The sequence below is a fragment of the Suricata suricatta genome, chromosome 7 (genome assembly GCF_006229205.1).
Source record: "Suricata suricatta isolate VVHF042 chromosome 7, meerkat_22Aug2017_6uvM2_HiC, whole genome shotgun sequence".
NCBI lineage: Eukaryota > Metazoa > Chordata > Mammalia > Carnivora > Herpestidae > Suricata > Suricata suricatta.
This window is the reverse complement of record NC_043706.1, coordinates 103,049,746-103,058,610: the sequence shown is the minus strand read 5'-3', so window position 1 is coordinate 103,058,610 and position 8,865 is coordinate 103,049,746. Positions and strand designations below refer to the sequence as shown.

Sequence of the window (8,865 nt, the reverse complement as noted above, 5' to 3'; positions counted from 1 at the left end):
AATTCAAAATACTTTTTCAAGGCGAGGGAAATGATAATACATACACTTAATAAAATGTACTTAATGGAACCTTATACATAGCCTATTAGTTAATTGAAAAGTTTCACAAATTTACCTTTCCTAACTTATTTCTTTTAGTAATTTATTCTACCTGCTAAACACCTCTGGAATAAAAGAAATTATCTCTAACATTACTTGAGTAAACTGAATTCCTTATAATGACTACTTATTATTTTTTTAAGAATGAGAGGTAGAGAGAATATGAGTGGGGGAGAGGCATATAAAGAGTGGGGGTGAAAGAGAGAAAGAAAATCTTAAGCAGGCTCCATACCCAGTGCAGAGCCCAAGGTAGAGCCAGACTCAGGGCTCAGTCTCACTACTGTGAGATCATGACCTGAGCCAAAATCAAGAGTCAGATGCTTAACCAACTGAGCCACCCAGGCGCCCCTAATGGCTACCTACTTTTTAAAATATTGAAATTAATTTCTTTTTTCTAAATTTATTTATTTTTGAGACAGAAAGAGAGAGCACAAGTATGTGCAGGGGAGGGGCAGAGAGAGAAGGAGAGAGAGAGAATCCCAAGGAGGGGCTCAAACTCATGTACCACCAAGACCTGAGCTGAAATCGAGAGTTGGACATTTAACCAACTAAGCCACTCAGGCACCCTGAAATAAATTTTTTGATAGAGATATGCGGTTTTCAATATAAAGAACATAAACGGGCCCTCTGCCGCATCTACTCCAAGAATGAAGAACATTCTCAGAGGTCGGACTGTTGATACTCCAGAAAATGTTGCCATCACTCTGAAGGGATGCACTGTTATTATGAAGGGTCCCAAAGGAACCCTGGGAAGGGATTTCAATTACATCAATGTAGAACTGAGTCTCCTTAGGAAAAGAAGAGGCTCCAAGTTGACAAATGGTGGGGAAACCAAAGAACTGGCTACTGTTTGCACTATCTGTAGTCTTGTACAGAACGTGATCAAGGGGTTACCCTGGGCTTCTGCTTCAAGATGAAGTCTGTGTATACTCACTTCCCCATCAACGTGGTTATTCAGGAGAATCGTTGTCTTGTTGAAATCTGAAATTTCTTGGGATGAAAAATCATCAGCAGGGTTCTGATGAGACCAGGTGTTGCTTATTGAGTATCTCAAGCCCAGAAAGAGGAGTCAATTCATGAAGGAAATGACATCAAACTTGTATCAAACTCAGCTGCCATGATATAGCAAGCCGCAACAGTTACAGCAAGGATGCCCGAAAATTTTTAGGTGGTGCCTATATTTCTGAAAAAGGAGCAGTTCAATATGCTGATGAATAAGATCTAAGTTGTCTAGATGATTTTTCAGACTTATTGGCAATATTTTAAAGATGCAATAAAACCTGTATTAATTTGAGGCTTTTCTCTTAAGCCCAATATTCTGTCCAACTATTTGGCAAGTAAACTATTCAGAAGTAAATTGTAGTGTGCTAAGAACAGTAACAGAAGGAATAGAACAGGATTTTTTTTCTAGTAAACCTTCATGGGAGAAGTGGTTTCAGTGTGGTTTTTTGAAGGAATATCGGGTATTTCAGGCAAGAGGAATATGGTACCCATGACAGGCAACACCACATGGCTGTTCATTGCTGGATAGAGAACTTTTGGGGGAGACCCTGAAGGTACCTAATTTTGCAGAGCCCTGAATTTGATAATGTGTGAGGTAAGAGTGCTTGAGGCACTTGTCTGCATACCAGAACTTTTTGTGAAAAAGCAGTTGAGGAGTGGAACAAAGTAATAGGTCTTAGTAAGGTTAATTTGTGTTTATGATAAATGTGATTGTTGGGTCCAAAATCCTCTTACTCTTACTCTCTACCATACCTCAGCTATTTATTCCCGTATGCTAGTCCTTGAAATTTTCAGAAACTGATAACCCTTCCATAACTTCCTAATTCCATGTGCCACACTTTATTTTTCTATTTAAGAAAACTTTTTTTACATTTATTTTTGAGAGACAGAGAGAGAAAGAGAGAGAGAGACAGAGAGAGAAAGAGAGAGAGAGAGAGAGAGCGAGAGAGCGAGCACGACCAAGTTGGGGAGAAACAGAGAAATCAGGTGACACAGAATCCAAGGCAGGCTCCAGGCTCTGAACTGTCAGCACAGAGCCGGAAATGGGGCTCAAACTCACAAACTGGGAGATCATGACATGAGCTGGAGTCAGATGCTTACAGGACAGAGCCATCCAGGCATCCCCCTTGCCCCGTGTGCTACAATTTAAATATGTTACCATACTAGACTATTTTTAACTTAGCAGGGTTGCCCCCATGCAGTTCCTGCATTCTTAGCATCTCACTTGATGGAACCTCTAACTGTCTGATTTCTCCGGCAAAATAAAGCAGTCAACCTTGATTTCCTTATACATTACACATTGAATCCATCAGATAAGTGCATGCTCTGCCTTCAAAATAAGGTATGTTTAAAGACTTAAACAAATTAAGAAAAAGGGACACATGGGTGGTTCAATTGGCTAAGCGTCCCACTTGGCTCAGGTCATGATCTCCTGGTTCATGAGTTAGGGCCCTGCGTGAGGGTCTGTGTTGACAGCTTGAAGTCTGGAGCCTGCTTCAGAATCTGTGTCCTCTCTGTCCCTCTGTCCCTCCCGGGTCATGCTCTCTCTCTCTGTCTTTATGTCTGTCTGTCTGTCTCTCTCTCTGTCTCTCTCTAAAAATAAATAAACATTAACAATTTTTTAAATAAAAAAATAAACATTTAAAAAATTAAGAAGAAAGAGGGTGCCTGGGTGGCTCAGTCAGTTGAGCAACTGACTTCAGCTCAGGTCATGATCTCGCAGTTCCCGGGTTTGGGCTCCCCATTGGGCTCTATGAGAGCTTTCTCAGAGCCTGGAACTTGCTTCAGATTCTGTGTCTCCATCTCTCTCTGCCCCTACCCCATATGTGCTCTCTCACTGTCTCTCAATAATAAATAAATGTAAAAATTTTTTAAATTACAATATAAGAAAAATTAAGAAAAAAAGCAACCACTTGGAATATATAGATCTTACTGAGATCTTTATTTAAAATGAACCAACTGGACTTTTTGTTTTAAGGAATTGATCTTTGATTTGATGATAATGGTTAAGTTTTTAAGAAATGTGAATTAAATGGTCAACTATAGTCTGCTTTGAAATATTTGAAGTGGGGTTGGGGAGGGCATTGGATGGGGTTCTAAATGAAACAGATTACCTATAAAGTGATATTTGCTGAAACTGGAAAGAAAAAGAATGGATGGCAAGTTTAGACACTTGATATTTTAATTTCTTGTTCATTACTGTTCAAGCAATGATAGCATCATAATAGTGGGATACATTATACCATTTTAATATTTGGGAGAAACTGGACATGGATGTTCAAAAACTTTTGATAATCTAAGAGCCAAATTAAGTATCTCAAACTCAACACATTTTAACTTTAGTAATTTATAGAAACCCTATCTGCCAGTTCCAGACCATTAAGTCTAACAGATTGATGGGTCACTGATTTGGAATTCTTCCCTTCACTTTCCCTATGTTAATTTCAATATGTCCCCCTCAATCCCGCAGGCAGAACCAGTATTAATTGTGCTAAACAAACAGACTACCTGTTGGCTTCCAGCAGATACAATTTGTTCAGATACAATCTGCAGCACAGATCTCCTTTTACCTTAGCCCCTAATGAATCTATTTATTGCAGAAGAATGCTCCAAGTGAACTTGAAAAATAAGTTCAGTGGACAAAGAACTGTAAGTGAATTCCTATCCATTTACAGAAACCCAGGGCTAAGACAAAGTTCTGCCTGAAGGACAGTATGAAAGACTGAACATGTAGTACAAGCAGTACAATTATTTTGCAATGGATTTGGGAAGCAAAGTGCTGTCGTGTCATAGTTGTAGATCATTTCTCCAAAACAGGAACAAGCACATGTGGTTTCATTTCATTTCGTTTCATTTCATGAAAAAAATTTTCAATTGGGCAGGATAATACAACTTTTCTAGGTTTATTTGTTTTTTCTGGAAAAGTGTATGATCTTTTATGGGACAGAGAATGAAGAGGAAAAAAACTTTTAAGAAAAAGTGATTTCTTTTAAAAATGTGTCTAATGAATTCAAAACCAAGGAAGTCTTTTGTGTTTTTCTCTAGCCCTAGAAAGAAACTTTCATTTCACTCAGTTGAAATAGAATATGTTTCTCAAGTCATAAAATTCACACATTTTATATACAAGGACTTCTAAAGGTCATTGTTGGCATTCTTTGCCTAGCCTTTTTGCCCTGAATCTTTGGTTTCCTGATTCTTCGAGCACTAAGCAGTAATATTCTCCACACTTGGAGACTTCGCCATCGTTCACATTTTCTAAAGGCTTTAAAGAACTACGAAGTTGGTTACTTGGCAAAAATTTTGGTCCTATATATAGAGTGGAGGAGACACATTGTAGGACCCTCTGCCTACCAAACCTGAGGCTGTTCCCCCAATTCCTCTAACGGATATTATTTAAATAGAAGACAGAAGTTGAAAAGTGACAACCATGTGAAGAACGACATAATCCTAAATTTCTTGCTTGCCACACTTTTCTGGTTTCTTCCTTTTAAGAATCCTCTAGATACTGTTCTTTGACTACCCTGGCTATCAATTCCCTTTTTAGGGAAGGAGAAGAATTGAATTAAATTTCTCAAATACCTATTGTGCCAGACACATTAGTTATATCATTTAATCTAAGTGCCACAGCAATGTTACTGACGAAGAATGAGAGACGTAGAAGATGGGTAACTTATCACCCATGGTCACACAACCAAGGACATGTATGTCCTCTATAATAAATTATTCTTTCATTCAAATTTTTGCTGACTTAACTCAGAAAAATATCTCCCTGTACGCGTCTCTTTCAGTCATCTAATCAGATCAAAACAAAACAAAAACATCATAAAAGTAATTCTAGTGATACACTGGAAACCAAAAGAAAGCTATATGTATGTAATAAAGGAAAACTATACGTAAGAACTTCCATTAACCTTTCTGACCTTGAAAGTAGGCTTAGAATCTTTCTGAAATAATCATTCTGTCTCCTCTTCTTCCAAATAAATGTTTGTCCTCAGGCTCCAACATTCAAGATAAATAAAACACTTTCTAATTTAATGCTGCTTTGATTACTAGCATTGCCACAGGATTTTTCCAACATTTTATTCTTCCCTAGGGTCTTAGATCTTTGTAGAGTAGACTAGCAACCCAAAGCACCATATACAACTTTGTTTCTATGGAGAGAAGTGCTTTGAAAGTTCTAAAGAGGTAATGCACAAATACTTGGTGGAGCACAATGTTTTTAAGTTGGGGACTCCTAATATTTACGAAATGAGTGTTCAAAACAAAAACAGATGTTTCAACAGGAGCATGCAGGGACAGAGGGGTCTCATTGAATCAGTCTTTTATTGCCCCCTCTCACACATAAACAAAGGTGACTGGAGTACTATAAAAATAATCTATTATGCATATATAATGCATAGTCTATTATATTATAATAATCTACTATACTCCAAGGTAAATTGAGGAGTGGGAGGAAAAGAACCAGGGATATAACTGTAGCCCTCATATGACCTCAAATATTACTGACACTTTACTTTAAAACTTTGGTTAATTCCCATCTTAATAAACTTCATGTAAAATTCAGAGTTGCCCAATGAAGTACTGAACATTAAAGATTAATATTCACAATGAACTATTTTTTTACATATTACATTTTGGTTTTTTAGAAATAAAGGCCAAAACCTATTGTGACCCGAAATTTGAAGACAATTAGAAAATCAGCAACAGGAAGATTTTATCAGAAACCTAATATGTTGGACAATTTCAAGTTAAATTCTACATATATATATATTAAGTGTATTTCTTTTGTTATATTAGTTTTTATTTTTAAAGCAGAGAAAAATTTTCAAAAATATTCTTCCATAAACTTCTACCTAGTACCTTCTAGAATCTTCCTACTAAGAAATATTTTTGCACTTTAATTTTCTGGAACTTACAGCTTTAAAAAATATTCATTCACCACAGTTTTCATAAAAATATTATCACTTTTCGCCCTATAACCATGTTTATAATGACTACATTTAATTTTAGGCACATTAATATAAAAGTTAAATGTACCTTTGTTAAATATTATTTTAAAAACAGACAAATCCAAGAAGCCGAATAAACTGGAGATTTCTTTTTACCTTGGGGGGATATCTCTAACCTAACTCAGGTTTTAAAAACCTTCTTGATTCTAAAGATTTCATCTTGAAACACAAAAACTTCCATTTTCTGAAAAAAGATACAGAGATATAAGCATTGAGAAAGGAAAAAGTAAGAATTAGGTTTGCAGGCAAACTTCCAAAAAGTACAAGGGACTCATACTTCAGTACTAGCTGGTCAAATTAGAAAACACAACAAGAATTTAAACAGAAAAACCACACAGAATTACTAAGGTTGCTAAGTTTACATTAGACTATTCATAACAAAAAAAACCCAGCAAGTTTATCACAATCATTGTATTCACAAAGATTACGGCATATCTTCAGGTAGATATGGTGGGTGATTATGGATTTATGGAACATGGTCAAGTTTTATTATTTGAGAATGAGAACCATCACCTGTATTTTTCTTTTTGCTTTATGTCAACATATAAAATATTGTTTTTCCACCTGTAGAATGAGAAGTGCTTATGGTATTGAAATCAGAAAAAAGTGTCAGATTTTGCTTCAAGAAAATGCCATTTCTAATTTATTGATCATCCTGCATTCCTCCTTTACCATGAATACACAGGACTTTGTGTGATTATTTTAAAGGGTTTTACTAGGGTGATTTCTCTTTGAATTACTTTAAATACTGTCTCTCTGATTTTTTTTAACCTGGTATAGACCAAATATGAGCACTCCCACGTATTTCTCATCCTACCTAACACAGACTGGCCTCATTTAAAACATATCCCATAATCAACCACTTACGCTATTTTCTTGTTTAACAAATCATTAAAGCCAGGCTTCACTCATAATAAATCTCTGTTTTATAAGAAATACAGGCATTAATAAAGTAATCTTAAAGTAACCATCATAAAGGGAAACAGAAATAAACAGAGCAGTCACTTCAAACACAATATAGATAAATCAAATTTAAAGTATTTTGGGGAAATAATAATCTTTAAGACCATATGCTAAATTTTGAAAAGTTCCACAACTTCATTGGGTTAATTGTCCAAATTGGTTTGGTATCAAAATGAAAGAGCTCCGAAAGTAGAATTAAGTCTATAACCCCCTTCTAGTACCATTTTAACATACACTTAAAAGTTTTTATTGCTTTTCTGGAACACTTAGTAATACTTGAAAGTTTCTAAATATTTTTGAGGCTATAAGAAATAATTCCATTCCTAAAACATAATAATTAAAATAATAAGTCATTCTAGGAAAGATGATCATAAAGGGATTGGCTTTTAGGGTATTAACCCTAATTATTACCTCTCCATCCATGAGGTAACAGATCTTTAAAGCTGTTGAAAATAAGGATTATTTCACACTGATTCCAACTCTTCAGTCTATCCACAACTAGCAAATGTCGTTTGAAACAAAAATAGCTGTTCCATCATTTAATTTTTAAAAAATCGTTGTTTTCTTTTTCAGTCCTTCTAAACTTTGTTGTTGCCCTGCTTGGATATGCTGCACTCTTCTGGGCATAGAATTTCATAGCAGTTATCAGAATAACTAAGCCAGAGGGTTGGTTTTGTCAACCAACAATTTCCCATTAACAGAAACATTGGGCATATCACTTATTTTACTCAAAACAAATATGCCACAAATAATGATGGTTAAACTGAACAGTTAGATGAAAACTGTAATGACGCTTTTTACTTGATTTTATATTTTCTCATTAGGTCTAACACCTGAAACAACTGTACTGTAGGCACCTTCCTGTAAACTGCCAGCTGTTTCCTTTGTTTTTAGACAAGCAGAAACCGAGATAAAATCAGGTTTCCAGAAAAGGGGGAGGCATAGGATAAGGCTGCTACAAACTAGCTTTCAGAAATGAGAAGTCAGTAGTCAACTTTTCCTCTCTGATAACCCTTCGTTTGCAGAGTACAGGGAAATTAAGAACACATTTTGCGAAATAATACTGTCTTGAAAACAATCTCTATTGGGCCAAGTTCTTACTTCCCTGGAAGTAGTCACAGCCAAGACTTAATTTCAACACAGTGTTCAAATTTATTACTTGAAGCTATGGCATAAAACTGTCTCCTTTAAATGGAAAATTTGACTAACTTCTATGAGGTAAATGAATTTTGAAAGTGGGAGGATGGAGGAGGTACACAACTTTTTTTCTTTAAGTGGGTGGGGGAAGGATGCACACGAAGCATCCGAAGCAATCACAAAACAATGAGTCTCTTAGGACGTTAAAGGATGTTGGACCGGAGAGCTCCTATGTCCTCGGATCACAGCTCCTCGACGGGGGACTTTTTGTTTGACTGCCACCGGGCACCCGGGGAATCCCCACCTTGGGTAAAAAGAGGGAACTGGAGAAAAGACACGTTCTGAACAGCCTAGCGTCCAAGGATTCGCAGCAGACCTGTCCTTCCCCGGAGCCTTCGGAGCCGGCATCGCGTGGCCCGGGGGGCGGGTCTGAGGGGGAGACAGGGAGGTCCTGCGTCAGCCCGGGCGCCTCCCGGGCCACTAGAGACCAACGAGCCCCGCGACCCGGGCCCGAGGACCGCGCGGCATACCCTCCCCGACCCCAAGCCCCCTACTCCCTTTCCCTGCGCCCCCGGCCTCCGGCGCGGGCCCGGACTACCTCGCAGCCGCAGCTCCCGCCAGACCCGCGACCTCCCCGCCCCCGGCCGGGCCCCCG

General features: G+C 37.5%; 1 long non-coding RNA gene and 1 pseudogene across 1 annotated transcript; one reads left to right on the top strand and one right to left on the bottom strand.

The window, feature by feature from the left end:
- The first annotated feature begins 746 nt into the window (after positions 1–746).
- Positions 747–1,317, top strand: LOC115297103 (annotated as a pseudogene).
- Positions 1,318–8,205: 6,888 nt separating this feature from the next.
- On the bottom strand, positions 8,206–8,865 carry LOC115296928. Its single transcript, XR_003911149.1, has 2 exons — positions 8,809–8,865; positions 8,206–8,639 (listed from the first exon to the last, which is right to left on the bottom strand). It is a non-coding gene; the product is annotated as an uncharacterized LOC115296928 (long non-coding RNA).